Source organism: Rattus rattus, chromosome 5, assembly GCF_011064425.1.
Source record: "Rattus rattus isolate New Zealand chromosome 5, Rrattus_CSIRO_v1, whole genome shotgun sequence".
Lineage (NCBI taxonomy): Eukaryota > Metazoa > Chordata > Mammalia > Rodentia > Muridae > Rattus > Rattus rattus.
In genome coordinates, this window is record NC_046158.1 from 86187882 (window position 1) to 86210413 (window position 22532).

The following is a 22532-nucleotide window of genomic DNA, read 5'->3' on the forward strand; positions in this document are numbered from 1 at the left end:
TCCCTCTCCCCCCTCTCCCTCTCTTCCCTCTCCCTCCCTAACTCCCTCCCTATCTCCCTCTCCCTCTCCCTCTTCTCCTCCCCCTCTCATTTTTGATATTGAGGATAGAGTCTGGGGCCTTGCATTTACTAGGTAAGCACTTGTCCCTACACCACCCTGACTTCATATTAAGTAGCTTTTTATTTCCATTAGGTAGAAGAGAAAAATAAATGATTACGAATTCTTCTGCGGTCATCCATCAGGTAAATGGTGCCTCTTGTTTTTACTCATATAATGCTGTTCAAATTCCCACTGTGTTATTCATGTATTTGAGCTTTGATTTCACAGTAATTAGGTACAGGGTTTTAAAGTATGTTTTTAATTTCTTAAACTACAATATAATTACCTTTTCATTTTTTCATCTTCCATACCCTCTTATGTACCACTTCCCTTTGCTCTCTTTCAAGTCCATCTTCTATATTTTACTCTATTGTTTATTTGTATATTTACACACACACACACACACACACACACACACACACATATATATATCTCCTAAATATCTAAATACAACCTGTCTGATCTGTATAATGTTACTTATATGTGTGTTTTCAGGGCTAATTACTTGACTTTGGATAATCAATTGGAGAGGTGTGCTTTTCGTTGCAGAAGAATATTTGTCCTGCTCCCAATTTCCCTAGTTACTTGTAGTACTTTGTAGAGAGTTGAGGAGTTCTCACCTTTCACCCCTTCATAATAGAATCCCTATTGGTTTACTTTTGGTTCAGCACATGCTTAGGCAGCCATGTTGGTGAGACTTTTCACAAAGTCTTCAGAGCCAATTCTAATGTTCATAGGAGACAGTTTCACAACAAACTGGCTGTTCCCTGGTTCTTAAAATCTTCCTGCCCTCTGCCTTAGGTGTGGGTGTTGTGTCATAAAAGCATCCCTTGGGGCCTGGGATCAACAACTTTGCATTTTAATTGGCTCTGGTTTTCTGTAATAGTCTCTATCTGTTATGGATGTTAGCTTCCTTGATGAGGAGTTGAGGACTACACTTACCTCACTAGACTCTGAAGAAACAAAGGTACCGTTATAGGTCAGAGAGAAAAGTAATCCAAACCTAGGTTTTCAGAGTTTTAATGGAAAAAACAGGTTTTCAAACATATCAGGTTAAAGGTTTTGAAAAAGTGTGTTAAGAAGATAAAAACAGTTGAGAAATAAGTACTTCCTTTATATTACTCTTCTCTTTTGAAAATGGTATTTACTGTGTTAGAAACTGAAAAACAACAGAAGCAACAAAATTGTGTATGGCTAGAAAGTCCATTTGAGAAAAGTAGTTGCCATCTGGGTCTTGGCTGGTGAATGAGGAATGTTTATTATTGCCAGCTACGCACTAATAAGCACAAGAGTTAAGGTGCAAGGGGACTAACACTTTGGTGAGGCCTCGGTGTTCCCTTTATAGATGGTGATACATACACAGGATGATTGCTCATAGCACTGAAAATGAATATGAACACAGAGGGCCAAATAAAGTGCCACTGTGAAAATCCAAATGCATTGGATAGAAAGGAAGACATTTTATGACGTTCTTTAGAAATGTTTCCTTAGTTCTTTTGAAGATAAAAATAAAACACCAGAAATTCCATTAGAACTTTTGCAGGGTTGCTGTAATTCTCCCTCCTCACCTATGTATTTCAGTGAACACTTTGACATATAACATGATAAGTACATTCACAAAAGGGTCAGGTTTAGATTATTCACAATTAAGTGTTTTTCCAACAACAATCACCTTTATCTCTTGAAAAAAGAACATTTTTTACCTTAGTTGCTTTTCTAAACCTGTTTCACTTGTGTAGGGTAGTTTAATTTTAGATTTGATAGCCTGGAAGGAGAGCTGTGGTTGATTAACAAAATGCCAGAATCTACTTTTATTTATTTATTCTTTTACCTAAAGAAGGAACATGACAATTTAATGCTGTGGGGGCGATCAAGAGCTACAATTTTCTATATCCTCTAATTGTATAGAAACTTAGATATCAATCTGCCAAGGATTATAACTTGATGTAGGTTGAATATTAAACATAAAAATGGTAAAGAACCCTTAAATTCAAATACAAGCTATTTTAATAACTTCACCAGTTATGCCCTTCTAGGAACACTATTGCCAAACTTGACTTGAAGAGTTTCAAGTTTCAAGTGGCTATTACAACAGAGTGTCCAGATTAAAATCACTGGTCTGCTAATACCTAGTTATGTGACCTCTTGATGAATAAATTAAATTCTTGTATTCTTTATCTGCATGATATGATTAAAAATAAAGCTTACCTAATATAATAATTTGTTGTAGATAAAAGTTCACAGAGAGTTCTTATAGTTGTCCATGAGTCATAAAACATTAAATACATTTTTTGAAATAACAGTGTAATTCTCACATTACTTTGAGTCATGATATTCTATAGATAAGAAATGTAGGGGCTATAAAGGCTAGTAAATTGTACATGAGTATTCAGGTACTAAGCAGTAGAATGAACAGATGAATCCAATGAATTTTTCACATTAACGTACATATTCTATATGATAGTGCTACCAGATTCTTCTTCATCAGTGACATTGACAGAGGTCAATCATTGTCTAACTAAGATGATATGCTGAGAGTAGAACATTATGATAAGCAGCTAATGGCTTACATGCGTTAGGACTGCATCCAGCTATCTAACCTAAGTAGAAACTTTCAGCCTCATACCATTCTCCAAACCACAAACCTGTAGCCATGAATCCTGAGTTATGATGTGTTTGTTTCTTAACAGTGTAGTGCCTGGTCTTTTTTCTGTGTGTGTGTGTGTGTGTGTGTGTGTGTGTGTGTGTGTGTGTGTGTGTGAGAGAGAGAGAGAGAGAGAGAGAGAGAGAGAGAGAGAGAGAGAGGTTTTGAAGTTCTTTTTTTGCTTTGTCTTTGGAGTAAAATGAATACCCTATTTGACCCTCTCATCATCATCAGTTTACATGGAGGCATTCTAGGTTAAATCAGATCTGGGATTTTTCATATTCTTCTATGCTTTACTATCCTACACCAAAATTGAGAGACTACACATTCTCAAGAAGTTCAAAATAGTGTCATTTGTTTACTGAGGCTAATCAATAGTTACCTAATTGAACTTAACACTCACTCACTAGGAGGGAATCTATGTCTGGCATTGTAAATTTAGCCAATGACCTAGCTGATGACACCATAGAAACAAGAGGAGAATGAATCTACTACTTCTATTTTCTTAAACCATTATAATCTCTAACAGCATTCTAAATACTTGTAGTTATGGTAGATAAGTGTAGCTTTCACCCCTCATCAAAAAGTTTACTTTTGCAGTATACAGAAATCACAACTGGTCAGGGTGTGGAGTTCAACTGAACTTCAATCATCAACCCCAATTTATACATATACGGCACAGCCCCTATGCTAAAGACTCAGGGAACCTTGTCAAAGAAGGAATAGAAAGATTCTAAGAGCCAGAGGATCAAGAGACTTTCTATGAGATCATGTCTTTAAGCAGGACCAAACAAATCAGAGCAGAACCAAAAAGTAACAACAAAATAGAAGACACAAAGTGGAGGAGAGGAGGGATGGCCCTGGGACTAGGGAGTTAGAGAGGGTAGTTAAAACAAAGACAGATTATGTAATGCTCTCTAAGGGGTAATAAAATACTATTTAAATGTAAAGATGTTTTGAAAAATATGTTGGATACTTCATATTAGTTTTAGCTTAATTTTTGCTAAATAAAGAAACCATGACCAAAGCAAGTTGGGGAGAAAAGGATTTTGTGGCTTATCCTTCCATATCACTAATCATCATTGAAAGATGTCAGAACAGACCTCAAAGAGATCAGGAACCTGAAGGTAGGAGCTGATGCAGAGACCATGGAGGGGTGGTGCTTACTGGCTTACTCTTTATGGCTTACTCAGCCTACTTTCTTATACAAGCCAGTACCGTCAGCCCAGGGATGGTTCCACTTAAAATGAACTGGGCCCTTCCCCATCAATCACTTATTAAGAAAATGCTCTACAATCTTGACTACTGCCGATTCTAGGAAGAAATTTTCACATGAGGTGTCATCTTCTCTGATAACTTTGGCTTGTGTTAAGTTGGCAGAAAACTAGCCAGAGCAGAACTGCATTTTCAACCGCATGCTTAGGTTTCTATTTTACAAGCAATGGGAAATACAAGGGAGCTCCTTGTATTAGAGCAAAGTCATCTAATCATATCTTCTACACAAAGAATAGAAGCGTGGCACAGCATGGCTAGAGAGCCAACATTGTATACAGTGGGGAACTGGATTCCTGTCTGAAAACCCCATTTTTATTTCTGCTCCCCTGTTGTGAGCTGTAAAAACATAGAAAATTAAAATAATCTCCTTTCAAAAAATCATATTTTAAAATTGTTTACTGCTATGGTAGAATGTTGTTGATTTGTATATTTCTTGCCTAGCTTGAAATTCCTAATTTAGTATTTTGGTTTGGCTTTTAGTAAAAACTACTTGTTAACGGCAGTTTTCTTTCTTTCTTTGACTTTTCTTCTGTCTCTATTTCAGTACACATTGCTTCCTTTTAGAACCTTCATTATAATACTGGATTATAATGATAAAAAACTAATTTTTTTTTTTTTTCCTTTCTTTTTTTCGAGCCAGACCAACCCAGGGCCTCATGCTTCGGTTAGGCAAGCGCCTACTACTGAGCTAAATCCCAAATCAAAAAAGCCAATTTTTTAAATGCAAAAAATCAGATGTCATAATCATTTTGAGGCCTGAATTGGGGATTTCCAACAAGACCATGAAAAAGAAATAGATTGCCCAGGTGAAATACAAGTACTTATAGTTGCTCATTTAATAAACATGACTGAGAATGGATGTATCATTTTTTTAAGTTGGAATATAGAGCTCACAATTATCATCTAATTCTATGAGACCTTTTCCTGTCCTCTTGCATGAGACTTAAAAGAAGAAATTTTAGAACAGTTGCGTTTTATAAAGAGAACCCAGGAAAGTAAAATCTTCCAACTTTTCAAAGATTTGCTTAAGGGACATCTAAAAAGAATTGACACTGTAGGTGTGATTGGATCTTTATGAAAAAATGGGGAAAGTTAAAGGGTTTATGATGGAACCCTCGAGAATGCTGTGTCTTAAAAGAAAAGAAATTAAAAATAAAAGGCAGAGATGTCACTGAACAATCTTAGGGTAGTGCTGAAAAAATGGCCTACAGCCTGGTAGCAGAGTTGAAGACACCTTTAAGATATGAAGCATATTTTTGGCAATTACTGCTTTCATTTTCTGACCCCCAAATGGTAAATTAGATGCTCAGGGGATTCATGCAGGTACATTAATGAGTTGAGAAGCTTGGGGGTACATGTTTGGGGACCGCTTTCATTCTAGACCTTGAGAGAATGATAAAAGACACATATATTCCATGTCTTTTCCTATTACTGCCCCTGGGGAGAATTTCCAATATCGTTGCCAGATATTTGCTGCCTTTCAGGCCATTTTACGTGAACCTGCCAATTTAAAATGTTTAGCCTCTCAAGGAGCACCAATGGGGTTTTTTCAGCCCACAGTCCGCCAGTTTGTAACATCTGCCTAGCAGCCATGACAGTAACATTTGGCCAGGAGGATGGCTGGCATTGACTTACTATTATGATCCTCATTTCATATTCATGAGTAAAGTTCTTACAGGCACCTGGATGAATAATTGACATTTTGTGCTATTCTATTTAAAGGTTGGGCAAATTGAGAAAAAAATTAAAGTAGCTATAAAAAAACAGGTGTTTTCATCTCTGGCTAAGAATGCTTTCATGACCTTTGCTAGATGCTGACAGGTAAGACCTTGGTGCTGTTGAATGAGGTGACTACATAATTTTAGAGTACCTGCTATTTGGGGCACATTTGGGGTTGTAATTGGTGAATTAATAGGTCAACAAAATAGTTTTTTTATCTATCAACATTTATTCTTACACAATCAATGCTGAAACATTTTATTTCTGAGTTCAATTTTGGCAGGGATAACTGGGAGTTGATTTATTTTTCAAAATTTGCTTCATCTTAAGTATTTCAAGGGAGATGGTATCATGTATGTTGAAGCTTCTTGATAAAGTTATGTAATTATTTCTACTCAGCAAATGTTACTTTGTGTTCATTAAATATTATTTTATTTTCTTTATGAATACACATCTCAAAATAACCTTTCAGTATGGAAAATTAGGTTGAGTATCTCTTCCAGTGTACATAATTTTATAATTTATAAATTGAGCATCAAACGTTGCTCTTGATTTGGAGTCAAAGGTTGATCTAAATTAGTGGGACTAATTTTGTTTGGCTTAATGCTAAGTCCTAATGTTTGGCTTTTGTTTTAAGCAGATGACAAGGTTATAACATTGCTTTCTCCTTTAGGAGATGAAATAGGCCAGTTCCTAATAAGGCTATTATATGTATTCACATTTTTATGCCACAACAAATGGCAAAAACATAACCCTAGCCCCAACATTGGTAGTGTAAGTATGTTCTGTTGAATTATGGGGAAGGGTTTGGCAAGAGAAGAAACGAGTTGCAATAACGGTTAATAGATATAATTTAAGAAATCTGACAGCAAACGGTCTGTTAGTTGGTTCTTGGGTGAGTTCCATGGTAGATGCTTTTTTGAAGGTTAGTAACATAAAAAATATTTTTACTTAGAAAAGTAAAATAAATTCAAAGATTTCTTAATGCTATGTGGGTATGCAAGTGTTGTCAGTGGAATTTTTCAAGTAAGAGGGTTTAAGATGTGTAAGCAAAATTTTTGAAGTCTTATAAACATTTACATACTTTAAATGATTGTGTTTGAGTATTTCCAAGATAACTATAGGCATAAAATATACCAGTGGCCTAAAACAAAGCTTTTAGTGCAGAAAATGGCCTTGAGGATTTTTAAGTTAAATCTTTTTCTCCCACTTGTCAGGGGAGAAGTTGGATAGTGTACAAAGTGCAAAGCCTACAGAAGAGTGAGAAGCAAACCAAGTAATTTTCTAATCAGTACATTTCATGTCAACCCATTCTTTGAAATAAAACATCATTCCAATAGCTAGACACAAACAGAAGGACACTTTTCTATGTTAAGTTTTCATGGAATATCATGGAATAAGTTAATTAGGTTTTAATATAGAATATCCGAATACCTTAAATTTTTCTGTACAACAACACACATACACTTTACCTTCTATATAGACTTGCATGACAACATTCACTTGAATGAGTATCTGCTTTATGTCTCACTTAAATAGTGATACATTGTAAAATGTTTCACATGGTGCTCACCATGGTCAGAGCATCCCAGGCACAGGTATCTCTTTAGAATTACTGAACTTTAAGGTTCTGTCTTAAGAAAATAACTCTATTTAAACAAAAGCGTCATTCTTAAACTCTATTCTGAAGTATTTGACAATTTTGGAATTTAGGATAATCAACTTGATTATCTCACCATAGATTGTACTTTAATCATCATTTTTTTGGTTTGTTTCTGAAAGATGGTTAAAAACCCACTGCAGCCATGTAATTTCAAAGAATCTTGAGCTTTTTTTCTGGGTAGGTCATCCCAAAATAGTGGTCCTAGAACTATTCCTTTGGCATACATCTAAAACAGATGTAAATATTAAATAAATGTTATGCTAGCAAAACGCCTGTTCTGAATTCTCAATAAACGATTCACTTTCTTTAAGGAATTGAAAATACTTGATTACAGCTCTACTTCTGTACGTAGGGATCATTCTTTAATTAAATCAGCAGATTCTTTTTTTATTCATAAACTTAATTGAAATATTAAAAAAATATTAGCAACTAATTATTAGCGTTGAAATTGAAACCTTGATTAAATAAGTGTTTTCCATTCATGAAGAAGTGAAAAGGAAGGCTGATTATCTGTACAAATGTAAATATTTGTAATGACAGGAGAGCCTCTATGCTTACTGGCTTCTCAGTCTCTGGTTTGGACTCACGATATTACATTGTTTAGAATCACTTTATTTCCAGTTCCTGCTCTAGGATGCAATTGGTGGAAGATAAACTCCAGTGTGCTTCCCAAGACCCATTCCCCCTGGTGTTCATACCCTTTCATAATCTTTCCTTTTGATTGTGGAGGTCAAGTATTTAGTTTTGTCTTCTGTAGCTGTAATAAAACACCTTAGGAGAGCAAGTTAAAAGAATAAAGTTTATTTTTTACTCTGGTTTTAAATTCTAAGATATAGTCCATCATTTCAGGGAAGTCAAAGAAGGAGCAGAAAGCACAGCTGACTAGAAAGATGCAAACATCCATAGTCAAATAGTGGTGGAGCTCAGGGACGCTTGAAGAAGAATAGGAGGAAAGGCTACAGGTCCCTATGGGAATAGGAACTCCACAGGAAGACAAATAGTCAACTAACCTGGATCCTTAAGGCTCTCAGAGATTGAACCACCAACCAAAGAACATACATGGATGGGCTCGATCTAGGCATCCCTGCACACAGGTAGCAGATGAGTAGCTTAGTCTTTATGTGGGTCCCTAACAACTCTAGCAGGACTATCCTAAAAACTGCTGTTCAAAGGGTAGGATGTTCTTCTAGTGGGGCATCAGGGGGAGAGAAAGCACCTAGTCTCAGAGACTTGATGCCAGGTTGGGGTGGGGGGGAAACCTGGGCAGGTACCTGTTTAGAGGAGAGAGCAAAGGAGCTTTGGGGAAGGGTTGTGAGAGGAGGTGACAGGAAGGGTGAACAGGATGTAAAGTGAAAATGGAAAGAGAGAGGGAGGGAAAGAGAGAGTTAATGAGTGAGGGGAGGGAGGAGGGAGGAGGGGAGGAAGGAGGGATGGAGGGAGAGAGAAATTAGTGAGGGAGGAGAAGTAAGAGAGGGAGGAGAGATTGAAGGGAGGAGGGAGTGAGGGAGGAGGGAGGAGGGAGGGACAGAGGGAGGGAAAGAGTGAGGGAAGGAGGAGGGAAAGAGGGGAGGAGAGAGGCGAAAATCAAGGAGAGAGAGGTGGAGGAGGACAGAGGGAAATGAATGCTTACTAGCTTTCTGGTACTGAGTTTATTCTCTTGCATGTAATCTAGACCCAAATCCAAGAACTAAGTACTACCCACTTTTAGACTAGATCTCCCCATTTTGTTGGCAACATAATCAAAATGATTTTCAATAATACCAACTCAATTCAGACAAGCTTGCTCGACTGTCTTCTAGGTGCAGGTGTTTCGCCATTAGATCAAATTGACAATTGTAAACACCATTGGTAGATGACCTTCTAACTGTTAAGATCACATATAAAAATGAGTAAATATATGTATCTATTATATATTTGGTCATATTCTGTCTGAATTATTCCTTTGCTGGTTTTGCGAACAATCTGTTGCCAAATGTAACCTTGCAGTGTAGAAAATTCTCATGACCAAGATAAAGTGCAGTCTCCTAGGTAGATACCCAAAAAAATCTGAGGCCTCTGTCAACAGCTTACAAGTAAGCCAAGTTCTAGTAATAATCATAATGCTCATATTTCACAGGACTCCCTGGACCCAGATTACAGTGTTTTAATAATTCATTATTGGTGAAACCTGAAGATAGCCCAAATAGCTTTCCTGGATGCCCACTGTAACTACTATGTGCCATTTACATGTACTGAGTGGATATACACAATTCTAGTCATGATAAACCTTGGTACAAAAAGAGAGACGATGATCAACAGACTGAGGTGAACACAATGTGAAATGAGAAGCATCTTTGTGTCGTTAAGAGTGAAAATCTGAGTGATTCATTTTGGTGGTTGTTCCAAGGACAGTGTGGGCTAAATGACAGGGGAAGATTCATAGATAAGCAGCATCTGAGCTAGAGCTTAGAGGGAAAAGGTTAATAGAGCCAACTGCCTAGAAGAATACCAACACATTTGAATCAGTATCACCAATGACTTATATCCACTCTCTGCCCCACCATCAATTTGAAGTCAACCACTGAAATTTAAAAATATTTGACCTTAGCTGAAATGCCCAATAATGAGGAGATGGATTTTGAAGCGACTACCTTCAGTAGATAGACATGGTCTCCAGTGGAGGGATGGATGGGGCTACTAATTTACCAAAATTTTTGGCCCAGAATTGTTCCTGTCTAAAAGAAATGCAGAAACAAAAAATTGAGCAGAAGCTGAAGGAAAGGCCATCCAGTGACAAGCCCAAACTGGGATCCATCCCATGGGCAGGCACCAAACCCTAACACTATTACTGATACTATGTTGTAATTGCAGATAGGAGCCCAGCATACCTGTCCTCTGAGAAGCTCAACCAGCAGCTGATACCGCTGAGACAGATGCAGATACTTACAACCAACTATTGGACTGAGGTCAGGGACCCATATAGAAAAATTTAAGGAAGGATTGAAGGGGTTGAAGGGGATGGCAACCCCATAGGAAGACCAACAGTATCAACTAATCTGGACTCCTGGGAGCTCCCAGAGACTGAAGCACCAACCAAAGAGCATACAGGGGCTGTTCTGTGGCTTCCGGGACATATGTAGCAGAGGACTGCATGGTCTGGCTTCAGAGAGAAAGGATGTCCCTAACCCTGTAGAGACAGGATTCACTAGGGAAGGGGGATTCTGAGGAGGGGGTGGGTTGAAGTTGTGGGGGAGCACCATCTCCACAGGAGGAGAGATGGGGTAAAAAATTCTGAGAATAGAGACTGGAAAAGGGGATAACATTTGGAATGTAAATAAATAAAATAATTAAAAAATAATATTATAAAAATGTTTAAAAATTTAGAGGATGCCAAATACTCTAATGTGGCTAGATGCATGATTGGGAATCAATGTCGACAAGGAAAGTTCGATATGTATTCATCAGGATTTTTTTGTCATAGAGGAAAGATGAACATTTCTCTAGGATTTTATACAAATCTGACAGAACAGCTTGTCAAGTACAAGGTATATTAATTGATTCAAAAAGACTAGCAGAAACCCCCTAAGCAAACCAGGCACAATACTATCCTATCATCATGAATACTGCATAGAGCATCTAATTACATGTATATATTTTATTTTATAAAATACAACAATATATTGGGTGCCCGGTTTAATAAAGATGATTTTAATCTTATATTGGTATAGAATAATCTAGCAAAAAGTGGAATCCTGTGAAAGTAAATAAAAAAGTTATCACAAAAAGTACTAGAATAAAAGCAAACATGAAGACAAATTAATCAAAATGATGACCTTAACTCAATCAGGGAAGTAAAAAAGAATTGAATAAAGCTATTAGGGTTTCACATGGATGTGACCTATTTTGCGTTTGAGTGTGAAAGCACTTGTTTTGAAGGACAATGTAGACGGAAAAATATATATATATATTTTTTTCACTTGACTTACCCAACATGTGGAGTACTACAAAATGTGAAGCACTGTGGAGAAAAAGGACAGATAGGGGTTATGTAAAGCTTCTCACTGTTCCTTGCATACAATTTTGAGTAAAGTGTTTTTTATTAGACACTTATTCTGCTATTCCACAAAAACACTAGATAGAAACTAGAGCTGCTTAAATGTCTCTTCCATTGATCATACTAGAATTTTATCTTCAGGAATCTTGGCCTTTAGTTGCCCAAGGGTAAGTAATGAAAATAAAGACTTCTCCCTGTTATGTAGCTTTATTGTTAGCTGAACCTCAGGAACTAAAGTTTTCCTGCACAGAAGTCTTAATTTTGAACAAATCCCATGTAATTAATAACAAAGTGATCTGAGTTTACCTCCAACACCCCCTGTTTATGGCAATAAATGCTTGGAGTTAATGGCATGATAGAGAGCTGTGGATCTCTGATTTTGAGACATTTGTTCCTATATAATTCTACTGCTACTGTCTTTTATATACTCTTAGCATCCAATGACAACAAACAGACAGCTAAATAGTAAGGAACTTGTATTTTGATCAATATTTCTTATAAAACTTCTACAATTTGGTTTTTTCCATCACCACCAGCAATAGAAGAATAAAGCCAGTATCAAATATGATATGTACACTATAAAATATTTAAATCAAAATAGTCTAATGAAAACCAAATGGAAGTCATCGTTGTGGTAAGAAATATCAGTCTTCCCCTTCCAATTTTGACTTAAGTGACCTATAAAAGGAGGAGGCTAAAAGCTTTCCCCAGAGGCAAAATGATCTCAGTTCACGGAACCAGTTAATTCTTCATCCTGGTTTGAAAAGTAAGTCTCCAAACATATGAACTGAGCCTGTTGTCTGTTGCTACTATCATATTTGGTTCTCATATTAAAAACGAAGAATAAAATTTATTAAAGGGGATACACTATATATTACTATACATTATATTTTATATAAAATATATATTATTAGACAATAAGGTGTTTATATTTAGTAATAGGATAGTGAATTAGTTTCTTTTTATGGGTATAATGGTTGTAGAGGATTCTGAATTTCTCTGTGACATTTTTCTGCATGCATATAACACCCTTTTGTTCATATCTACCCCATACCCTCCCACTGTAATTTCTCTAACATCCCCCTTCTCTTTTTGATCTCTAATTACATTAAATTGATACAAATTCATAAAATCTGTAACCTAAGGCATCTGAATCTAACAAAAGAAACATTTCTTTGGCCAGAAAGAAATCTGTCAATGTTTGAATTTCAAGAGATGACATAAAGGCCCAAAAGGCAAACTACATTTTTTAAAAGACACAATGGTGGTTCATCAGTGCTGAAACTTCATTGGTAAAGTACTACTCTCTTAACGCATTGGGATAATTTACTATGTGATAAAAGTGTCATTAAGTAAATACTTTCCTGTCAACAGAGACTGCAGATTTCATTACCACTGAAATGTCTGTCTTCCTATAAAATTCAAGCTCTGGAAAAAAATCTATATATCAACTATCTTGACATCTCTTCCGATACGAATCAAATTGCTCTTGGGTGTTTTGCCATTTAACCTACTATAGATGAGCATTGACACTCAGTGATAAAAAGATACCAACATTCCAAGTTTGGCGTGCTTTAATTTAATGGAAAAAGATGGGGAGAGTTTTAACTTTTTATTAACATTATAGATGTTTACAAGAAAAAAAAAAAGTGTGGGCAGGTGTGGGAAGTGAGAAGTTAAAGAAAGGGACAAAAATGTTTCTGTTCAGGTGTTTTCCGCCGCCCAGCCTCTGTATTCAACTTGAGATGGCACTTTGAAGAACTAAATGATTAATAGGCTCCCAACAGGATACAAACCAAATGGAGTCATGGTAGAATGTTACAGGTTATGGTGTAAAGCACATGTCCTCAGAGGGCTATAATGACAGCAAGATATATCACAGATTCCTTCCACATGACACAGGTTGGGCAATAGACAAGAAAAAGAAACAGGTCAGCATGCTATATAATAGCATCTTTGTCTCAAGACAGATTTGGTGGTCAAGAACAAATAGAAATGGCTTTAGTTCCTGAATAGTAATATGGAAACAATGTCGTCCTGTCAGCCTCTTCTTTTAGGCTCTTTGTGAAGCAGTAGGGAGTCTTGGCTTTGCTGGATGCTAACCAGTGTGATTTGACTTTTCAATCTTTGCTCCATGCTCCTTATATATCATTTCTTGGGATGGAAGGTGAATAATTTGCATATTTTGGTCTTTGATATAACAATAGGAGTATCAGTTAATTTTGGGGTCATTGTCATATTCTTTATATATGTAATACATTTTAGTAATTCAAAATTGATTCCTAAAGCCAGATAAAACAAACTGGCAACAATGCTTTTATATTGTAAAAAAATATTTGTTTTTGATCCAAAACAATGAAAAATATCATCCAGAACTATCAATCGACGTGGTGGTGCAATTTTTTGAGACAAACCATTGCTGGATTAGATACATAAGCAAGATCCTTCTGGGTGTTTGAGTCAAAGCACAAAGAAGAAGAAAATGAGAAGTACTGATAGGCAGGACTAGCCATCAGGTGCAAACTACAACCACACACACACACACACACACACACACACACACACACACAGAAGGAGGAGGGGGTGGAGGTGCACATACACACATGCATGCATGCACATACACATAAATGCACACATACACACATGCAAGAAGACAGGCACATTCCACATACACACTATATATATATGTAAACACACATATACATGGAAATAAACAACTTGCATGGGAAACAAAGATGTCACCCATGTGTATACACAGTTCAATATTTGAACTTGTGAAGCCTTTCATTTTCAATGAGCCTCTAGTGTGACAGGCCCTCTCTACTTTCATAGTTATACAGACTGTTAAGATACAATTTCTCTAATGTGCACATGAATGTCTGTTTACTTTTCTTGCTACTATTGTAACACAGTCTCCAAAGTCAACAGGTGTAGGAATTGAATGTCTTTCCATTGGAGATAAAAACTTGAAAGGGTCTTTTCAAGCTTAACCAAAGGTATTAGAAAAAGTTGTTCTGGGGACTATTTTTTATTGGTGGTATTTAAATTCTAGAAGAATCATGCTTTCTCGACACTATCAAGAACCCTCCCTTCCTCCAAGCATCAGTAGCAGAGTGCCTCAACTCCTCTATTCTGACTTCCATTACCATTTAAATCACTTTAAATGAGTCATCAGGGCAATCCAGAACACAATTATTTTGGAGAATGAAAGGTAATGAAACTTTCATCACCCTTGTTTGTGTATTAAAGGTATCAGAGATTTTAGGGATTAGTATGTTAAAAATGTTTTGGAATGGGTAGCATTTCTTCCCATTATTTAAGTAACTGAATTAAATTCACATGTGTACATTCAAAAGTAACCCAGATTTCACAAATAGGGAGACCGTACATCCACACTTTTGAACTGTACCTTAGGTATCATTTTATTCGGATGACTTATAAAATTTGATTTTCCAGTGAACTCTAAATATAACTTACCCACAGCATTCTCCCAAAAAAACCCCACAAAAATGTAAAAGTCACATTTATTTTCACTCAGGTTTTTGAATATTTTATAGTCATAAAGGAGATTTTTTATTCTTGCAGGTGAATTTGGTTTCCTTGATAGTTTCAAAATGCAAATGATGTCATTCCTCTACCTACCCTTTTCTCCTCATATGTAACAAATCCACTATGTTCTAGATGCCTGCAAGGGAGAAAATGTAAAACCCAAGTAGGTTATATGGTCACTACCCTTTAACCTGAGTCTGAAAGGAAGAAAGATAAAGATTGTAAGATACCACTATGAGAATCTCATGTTGTCACATGAGATTAAAATTAAATCTCTCTAGATATCAAAAAGCAAGAAGCCCTAATTCAGGAGAGGGGCAAGAACCCTGCGAATGTAAATGTTAAATGTGAACATTTTTTTTTGAGGAGAGCTTGGGGGGACGGAGACACGTGTATAATTTCTCCTGTTCTTCCACGGATGTCCTTCAGACTCCTCCACACATGATCCTTATATCTTTCTGTGCATTTCTAGACCACCTAGAAAGTTCTCATTCTTGATTTCTTTAAAGAATAAAAAGAATTAAATGATACCAAAAAAAAAATTCTTGGTTTTTAACAATATATTTTTCTAATATACTTTTCTAAACATTTCTCTTAAGTTCTCCTCCTATATACCTAAACTGGAGATGCATTTAAGTCTTATTTCTCTTTCAGGATTGCAAATGGGAATGGCAAAAGCCTACAATCTAGGCTCATCATACTGTGAATATCAGGCAGTCATGACAAATAAGCAACCTTCAAAAAAATTTGAGGTAATGTAAAGACAATATGTGTGCCCCTAACTTACCATGCAGCCTCTACATGTGTGGCTCCAAAGAAGAAGTGTTATATTTCCTTTTAGTATGTTAAGCTATATCTTCCACTGGTAATATTCAGGAGTAAATTAGGGCTCAGCTGACTTCAACAGAATAATTCCAATTTCCTCTTTTGCAGATAGAGATTGCCTTGTTTACATTTCATTCACAAACTTTGGTGTTAATTTCCTTGAACCTTCACTAATTAGCACCCTCAATACCTCTTCTCCCCACTATCCTCTCCCTTTATGTACACTGTAGCTTCTTTAGAGTCAAGAAGGAAACACAGAAAGGACCTTAGGTTATTTTTTATTCATTTGTTCTGTTTGGAATTCTATCTTGGCTCATATTGCCTTCCATTCTTTTTTTGCTCTGTAGAGTGTTAAAAGGTTCATTTGAATACATATGCGTGTTAGTTCAAATGCTTGCTGTCCTCTGTACTGTCTATGTATTCAACAGGTCTTTTCCACAGGGCATAATGAATCTGCTAACTTGCCATGGAATTTTTCTTAGCACATTTTTTAACCTAGAGCTATATCAATAAGTTCAACTTGGTTATTTTTGTGAATTCTTCAAGGCTCCCAAAGACATACATGCATATGTACATACATACATACATACAAACATATATACATGCATACACACCTTTACTGTGATAATGCGGGTTTGATTATAATTTTATTATATTTATCATTCATCTTGTGCTCTGAGGCATCTGCAGTCACCTTGTTCAGATTTTTCTAGTAGAAATAAAAGTAATCTCAATTTAGGATACAACCTTATGGGATGCACATAAGATCAAAAAGCATCTCTTTCCACAATGAACTTTCATAAAAAAATTGCCATTGGTTCTGTGGGGCTCCTCTCGGGAATCCAATGTGTCCTGGAGCATCTATTTTGTTATCTTACATCTCTTGGATAGTTGCCCATGAAGAATCAGCTAGCACTTCAGTGAGCAGCGGACACACTCCAGAGCCATTGCCACCTTGCCCATATTATGCTGTGATTATGGAGTGATAAGCAAAGATTTTGAAGAGAGGGTATAGTAACTTCTAGTGCTTCTGGTATGCCCAGCTAAATTAATATTTCAGTGGCTTTTTATTTAGAACACAGTTGACCTCATTGTTTGTTTGTTTCTTTGTTTTGTTGTGCAACTTTAGTTAAAATGTGATAACAAGAAACAAGCCATTTATATCCAAGATCATATATGTCTCCGGCATGCCATCCACCATAGCATTCAAATTATGACGTTTAATTAATCATTTCTCTTCACCTGTAAAAGGTCCTCAGGCATTCCTGTACTGCGATTGCTTATATAACTTTTAAGAGTATATTTAAATTTAACATTCTTATTCTAGTACTTTTTAAATGAGCAAGAAAGTTGTAAGAGAGGGAGACAGAGAGAGAGAGAGAGAGAGAGAGAGAGAGAGAGAGAGAGAGAGAGAGAGAGAGAGAGAGACCTTTCTGCACGGAAACTTCTTTTTCTTCAGTTTAGAGGACTGTGGGGCCTCATTTGCACTTGCCTTTTCCAGATGCTAACTTGTGGCACAGCTTCCTGCTTTTAGAACAGGTTTGATACTTTTGCATATCCAGCCTAGGCATTTGAAATTGCTGATGAAAGGCACTGTCAAATCCCAGGTCTATTCTGATAATGATTTGTACTTGTAAGGCAATCTGCCCATTAGTACAGAACAGGAAGCTTGGGACAGCACTTCACAAAGGGTCTGTGAAAACATGCAAGGAGCTCTGGAGTTAACTGGATGAATTCATTTCTTATAGCATTTTGACTCAGCACAAATGTAGGATGGATGGGGGTGTTGCATTTGATGCCAGATTGTTTGCCTACACAGAGGCTGTCCCTAAGAGGTTTGCTGAATCTGCTTTGCCTTGCAGTTGAGAATTCATGGACACTTTGCCAAAAAGCCAAACTATAGCACAGACTTTCTCTCCACTTATCTATGGCTACTCAAAGACAATGACCTGTCAATGACAATGAGGGAGTCAAATGTGTCCGGGCCTGCTCATTAGGGCAACATTCCTCAGTAACAACAACAGTTGTTTTTTCTCTGGTAATTATACTACTAAACCAGGGCTATTTGTGTACCGTGAATGCAATTGATCTTTTCCCCCAACAATGCCTATAAATTCATTCCCCTACCTCAATACGTAATTGCAAAACAGATGGCTTGGAAAACCACAACAACAATAATCTGAATAAATTAGGCATAGGTTTAAAATTTTCGTTTTATGTGAGTTTAAATAAAAGTTTCCCTTTTGAGCATTTTTTCAAGTAGCTACATTAAAAAAAATACCTACACCCCAGGAAAAAAGAAATGAGTTACTAAAGCTGAAGGCCAAAAGGAAGTTCTTTGGCATTTAAAATGGTCAAAAGTCTTCATCTTCTTCCCCCCCTTCCATGGGCTGGACTCACTCAGTTCTCTGATTGTTTAGAAGTGTTAGTAGCCTGTCACTCCCTCATTCCAGTACCCACTATGATCACAGACAGTAGGAAAACAGTATTGTGGTCTGCAGACATCTTCCAGACTAGGTAAGGTGGGGCTCTGCTGTTGTCCTGGGCTTTTGTAGAGACTTATATTCCAGTTCTGCAGTGGGAAGTCCTTCACATCTGCATTTGTAAATTTGGGATATGTATTTAAAAGGAAATCACATACATGCCGGCTGCCTAAACATGATCATATTTCAAAGGTAAAAGGCTTTGTTGAGATGATTGTTAACACTAAATGCTCATGCAAAGAATGTATTTTTAACAGCACTCAGGTGTTCAGGTTGTTAACATTTACCAAGGTTTCCACTTCCTAGGTCACCTGAGAAATCACTGAAAATGAAGGAACGAGGCAGGATGGGAGAGCTGGGTGTTGTGAGCCCGTAGCAAACGTCTAGTCCTGCCAGTAAATCTCACTGCTTTTATTCTGTCTCCTTCCTTCCTTCTCTCCTTTACTTCTCCTCTCTGTGTTCGTTTGTTCATTCCTTTCTTCCTTCTTTAAACAAATTATCACTGTACTGAGGTTGACCTTGATTGTAGTCCTCCTAAATCAACCTTCCAAGTGCTGGGATTCTGGATGTGAGCACCGCCATGATTTTGCTTTTTTTTTTTTATTTTTTTTTTTTTTTTTTTTTTTTGGCATTTTTTCTCTGAGTTCCTTTTCTGGAAAGTGTAAATCCCCATGCTTTTCATGTCTTTCATTCTTGGTTCACTGGACACACATGCACACACACACACACACACACACAAACTCATTTTGCACTTAATATAGCATTCGATGTAAGAATTACATCAGATACAAATGGAAGGCTTTGACAGAGCACTTGACCCAAAAATGACAATATTGTTAAAACTATATGTGCCATTACTGTGTGATACTCCAGAACTTATATAAATTAGACATTTATTGGTATTATTCTGGTGTCGTTAATCCAATGAGACCTTCAGGCTATTTCATTCCAAGAGTCTCCTTCACCTATGTAATTCTTCAGAAGCACTGAGTAATTTTACACCCTGATTTAAAATTCTTACATAAATATTATGTTGATTAGACAATTAAAATATTATACTACAACATGCTCAAACATTTGAGTTATTATGTACATCACAAAACTGTTCAATTTCAATTGGGAAATTCATTATCACCCAAGAGAAAAGGGAAATATTTCACAAGCAGTATTTTTGGGAGGCTTACTAGCAATAAAAACGAGGAGCTAGAAGTAATACAACTTCTCTGCTGTAAATAGATGTATAAAATTCACTGCAAAATTCACAGCTTTCATCGTTTATAAAAACTAGGATTTCTTCTTCCGTACTTCAGGATTTGGTATTGTCAAGGGTTGGGGTAGAAGATTCAGTGTTCTGACTTGCAACATTTGACCGAAATCACATGCTTGTCCGGAGAAATTACTGTAAATAGTCTCTTTGCTAATGAGGCCATGGAGTATCCCAGTGTAAGACGTGGGAAACTTGCCTTGACTTACTCCCATGTGACTTGTTTCAACAGAATACCTTAGTTCCCCTCTTTACAGACTTACTTTATACTGTCAACCAGATCCAGGCAATGTGTTTTCCCAGGATGCCTAAGTATTGTGTTGGAAGAAGAGATGGACTCACTTGGGTCATTTTGCTTTTATTCTGTGTAACTGTGATTAGGTTTAGTTTGTCTGTTTTCAAAAATTTACAAATAAGTGTGAAGGTGACAATGACCATCATTTGACTAAATAACGATGACAATGACAACGACTCACTTGTCAATGACTGAATAAAGCGAACATTTATGATTTACTTTTGGCTATTCTAAGTGCTTTATATATCGAGAAGTGTTAATTACTTTACTCCTGATATGTAATTACTTTATTTAACATTTGTAAGAAAAGCAATTAAGGAAATAGGTCAAGTAAGTTCGTCAGAATGTTAAATTTGTTAAGACATTATTAAGGTGTGCATTATGGCTGCAGATCCCATATCCTTATAGATAACATCATCAGTGCTCAAAAGGGTAATTAAGAGGCTTCTAGAATACCACTATGTACTGGTACTTCACTTGTGCATAATCCTGAATATATATATATATATATATATATATGTAATAAAAAGTCAGTATGTTCTCTTTCCTTTTTTCTCCCGATAAAGTGAGTTGCCATCTTGTCAAGTATTCCATGGAGCAGCCACGGCAAGATACTGAGTATGTCTTATACAAGATCGTCATCAGGGAGTGAGAAGAGCCACCTTGTGTGTACTTGGATGTTGATCTTTCCCAATGTGTGCTGTGCTAGGACTATAGCCTGGGCCAATATTTGTACGGAGGCTTAAGAGAAATTATAAAACAGAGTAAGTAATAGCTGAACTTCTGACCCAGCAAAACGGACATAATAAATGTTGTAAGTCTCTGGCTTCGAGGCTAATTTGTTACATAATATTATGACTGGTTTAATACTCTCCAGCTTTCAAACTACTGTTTCTCTCTCTTTTCCATTTTTTTAATTTTTGTGTTTTTTATACCCCTTTCCTTGAATTATTATTGTGCACTGTGCAATATTTTCACATAAATAAACTTTTAAATCCTTGTAACAGTCCTATGATATATATATATTGCAACTTTCATTTTACAGACTAGAATTCACAGTCTCAGAGAATTTATGGCTCTCATAGCTAGTAAATTGGAACAAAATCAATGGTTATACAGAGCTCTCTGTAATCTGCCCATCTTTTATAGTTGTATGATTTCCCCTAGGTAATGTAATTCATTCCCTGCTTGATTTAATCCCTAAACCCCAATCCTACAAAGAGATAACCACTTTCTTGTTAGTAACGACTCTTTTGGTATCACATAAAACCATTCCTACTAATAGATGGCACTGTCATATGGTTTCAACATGCCAGGCACCATGCTAAGACCTTTGTTGATGTTTTCTTATTAACTCTTTAAAAAAATCTTTATTTAATTTATTGTTATTGTGTTTACATGTGTCTGGTACATAGGTGCATGTGTCCGTACATGCGGTGTTGGTTAGTTTTTATGCCAATTTGGCATAGAATTGGGTCCTTTGAAAAGAAACAATTTTATTAGGAAAATACTCCCATTAGATTGGACTCTAGGCAAGCCTGTGGAAATTTTTATTAATTATATTATTAATATGGGTTGGGTGTAGTGCAGCCTTTGAGCACTTAGTTCTGAAAAGGTACAAGTAAGCAGGCTGAGGCCATTTCGTGGACGCTACTGCGGGACAGAGAACATCTGTGGGAGCATAGTCAGAGGAAAGCAGTGGGCCTGTCAGATGTGAGCTTGGGCCTTTTGAACCCAAGATCTTGAAATACATTATGATTCCTGTCCCTTGGACTGTAAGATTTATGTAGGCAATCTTGGAAATAGTGGGAACAAGACTGAATTAGAACAGGCTTTTGGCTATTATGGATCACTGTGAAGTGTGAGGGTTGCTCGAAACCCTCAGGCTTTGCTTTCGTCGAATTTGAGGATCCCCGAGATGCTGCTGATTCTGTCTGCAAGCTAGATGGAAGAACACCATGTGGCTGCCGTAAGAGTGGAATTGTCGAATGGTGAAAAGAGAAGTCAGAATCATGGTCCACCTCCCTCTTTGGGTCGTCCACAAGATGATCACCGCAGGAGTCCTCCACCTTGAAGCAGATCCCTGAGAAAGAGAAGCTTTTCCAGAACCCGGAGCAGGTCACTTTCTAGAGATAGGAGAAAAGAAAGATCTTTGTCTCCTTAGAGAAATCACAAGCCGTCTTGATCCTTCTCTAGGTCTCAGCTGATCTAGGTCGAATGAAAGGAAGTAGAAGACCATTTTTGCAAAAGTGGTTTACAGAAAATAATTTGATTTGGCAAGAGTATTACAGGAAGTTAAAGTTTTGTTTGAGGCTTCATAAGCTTGGTGCATTTTCAAGATGTTTTAGCTGTTCAAATTTCTTTTGTCTCTTGGAACAGTGACACACAAAACAACGTAATTCTCTATGGTTTCAAATGGATCATATGAGGCATGTGATATCAAGAATTGTTAGTTTACAATGTTCTCTTAAGCGAGATTGTGTTTTCTTTGAATTTTAGGTTTTCATAGACTGTCCAGTTTTAAGTGTGATGTACTAATGATATTGAGTGACTGGCGGAAATTGAAAAAAGCAGTGGTTCCTCTAGTAGCAAGGTGTGGCACTGTGGGTGAAATGGTAAGCAGTCTTTTAAAGCTGCTGTGAACACAAGCCAACAAGAAAAGGGTAGGAACCACACTCTGAAG

General features: G+C 36.8%; 1 pseudogene; it reads left to right on the forward strand.

Annotated features, from left to right (window-relative positions):
• Positions 1-3761: 3761 nt before the first annotated feature.
• Positions 3762-22080, forward strand: LOC116900938 (annotated as a pseudogene).
• Positions 22081-22532: the final 452 nt, after the last annotated feature.